Raw genomic sequence first — 2,637 nt, 5'->3', positions numbered from 1 at the left:
AAATCAACTCAAGTTAACCAACCAAACTTGTGACATATATAATAAGACTGAATAACCTCATAGAAAGCAAAAATAAATATGAAGCTTTAATCATAAATCAACCAAATGTTAAAGGATAAAATTGAGAAAAAATAATTAAACTAAAAAAACAAACAAACGAACTTGAGTTGACCTATACAACTTGAGATAAGAAATCTCAATGTTTAGGGATAAAATTTTTTTAAAAAAAAAACATGAGTCAACGCAAGTTGCTAGCCAAATTGTGACCCAGGTAATGAGGTTAGGATAACTTTATAAAAAGCAAGACCAAAAAAAATTTGAAGCCTAATTCCAAATTAACTAAATGTTGAAGGATAAAATTAAAAAAAAAATATTAAAAAAAATAAAATTTGATATGAGTTACACACTGTCAAACCCATGATCCAGATCAAGAAATCAGGATAACTTTATAGAAAGTAAATAAAAAAATAAACTAAGTCATAGAAAATAAATAAAAAAAATTATAAAAACTCAATTTTCAAATAAATCTATTATTGAAAGTTGAAATTGCAAGGGGAAAAATCAACATAAAAACAAGATACAATAAAACGACCTCAATCTACACGAGTTAACCTGCAAAACATGTGATTCAAGTCATAAGATCAAGATGATCTCATAGAAAACAAACCAAATAAATCATGAAATCTAATTCATAATCAACTTAATGTTGAAAGATAAAATTGAAAAAATATTAATTAAAAAAGATTAAAAAAAAAACTCGAGTTAACTGGGTTAACCCGCCAAACTCACGACTCGAGTCATGAAATTGAAATAACCTCATAAAAAAAATCAAAAATAAATCATGAAGTATAATTGTCAATCAACCTAATGTTGAAAGATGAGATTTGAAAAAAAATATCAATTAAAAAATACTCAATTCAATCGAATTAACCCGCCAAACCCTTACATAGATTATGAGACTAGGCTGACCATGTATAAAGCATACCACAATAAATTATGAAGTTCAATCTTCAATAAACTAAATGTTGAAGTATGAAATTAAAGAGAAACATAGATTTTAGAAAGGGAAAAAAAGGAAAAAAAAACACTATTAAAATAAATAGTGTTTTATGAGGTGATGAACAATAAATCATCACCTCTTTTAGTTTCTACTACTAGTTATTTGACATGCGCTTCTCTGCGGGTTAGATAATTTTTTTGGAAGAAAAAACATATACAAGCTTTTCAAATGTGTTTTTGTACAAAAAGAAATCTAGTTGTAAATCTAAAGGCATATAAATGCATTTAATTAAAATAAATCGAGAATAATCTTTGTCGATAAATGCAAAAAAAAAAAAAAAAAAAAATGTTGACGTGTCGATTCGATTTGCCTAGCTGAAAGTTGATTATTGTTTTTTTTTTCTAACGTAAATGAATTAATGTGTAGATGTTATTAACGTGTTTTTTTATGGCGAGTAAAAAATTAATTGTTGAAATAAAAAATTCAAAGCTTACATATAATAAAATATAATGAAGATCACATGAGTTAATAAAGAAATGTAAGATCTCAAGCATATTTTTAATGTAGTATAAAAATGAAATAATGTTGTCATTGTTACATTGAAACATCATTTTCTTATTCTTTGTATAATAATTTTTCAAGAAAACAAAATTACGAAAGAATAAAGATAAGAAAAAAAAATTTTAAAATTAAAATTAATAATATTACAATGTTTTTGTATTCTGGTAATCTTAGAGCTAGTTTGTTGTTTATTTTTGCGTTTTAAAAACATTTTAAGAAAATTTATTTTTTATGTTTTTATTTCAAATTAATTTTTTTATGATTTTAGATCTTTATAATTTTTTGGTGTCAAAAATAAATTTTAAAAAAAAAAAAATATATTATTTTAATATATTTCAAATAAAAAATAAAAATTATTTTTAAAATAATTAATATCAACTAGTGGAATACTATTCTATTTGAAATCCCATGCTGGTATAAGAAGGCTTAAGCCATTAGCTGCTTGGGCTTGTTTCGTATACATGTTAGAATAGTTTGTTTCGGTTTTGGTTCAATTGAGGGCCCGCAAACAAGAAACTTATAGGGGGCTGTAATCATTAAAGAAAATTATTGAATACACAGCCATGAGATAATTAATAAAATCCTAAATAAATATATTATCCTTGCATTCTAATTTAATAATTTTTTTTAACGAAAATAAGCTCTCTCTTTTTTTCTGTCGTTAGATATTATTTGAATTTTACCGGGATATTCTAAAATGCCTTGTATTATAATTAATGGGTTGCTACTGTAAAAAGTTAAAGTAAAAAAAGCTTTCATATTAGGCCTCGACTACATTATTTTCTTAATTTTCTTGTTTTTTCTACATGTATTTGGATTTTTTTTCTTTATTTTTTCTGGTTATTTTAGGATTTTTATTTTCAGTAAAATAAGTTGAATACTTATTTAAACAAGTTGTAATTTATTTTTATAACTAGCAGCTAGTATATAAACAATTAAGTTGTATTAGGCCTAGAAAACATTTATTTTTCTTGTAATTTATTTGATTATTATTGAGAATTATTTTGTCTTCGTGTGATAAATTAGCTCTGGAGTATCTCAAACCTTTAAAAAAAAAACAATTGTTTTCTTTTCAA

Source organism: Populus alba, chromosome 2 (genome assembly GCF_005239225.2).
Source record: "Populus alba chromosome 2, ASM523922v2, whole genome shotgun sequence".
In the NCBI taxonomy this organism is placed as follows: Eukaryota; Viridiplantae; Streptophyta; class Magnoliopsida; order Malpighiales; family Salicaceae; genus Populus; species Populus alba.
Note: the sequence above shows the minus strand (reverse complement) of the source record.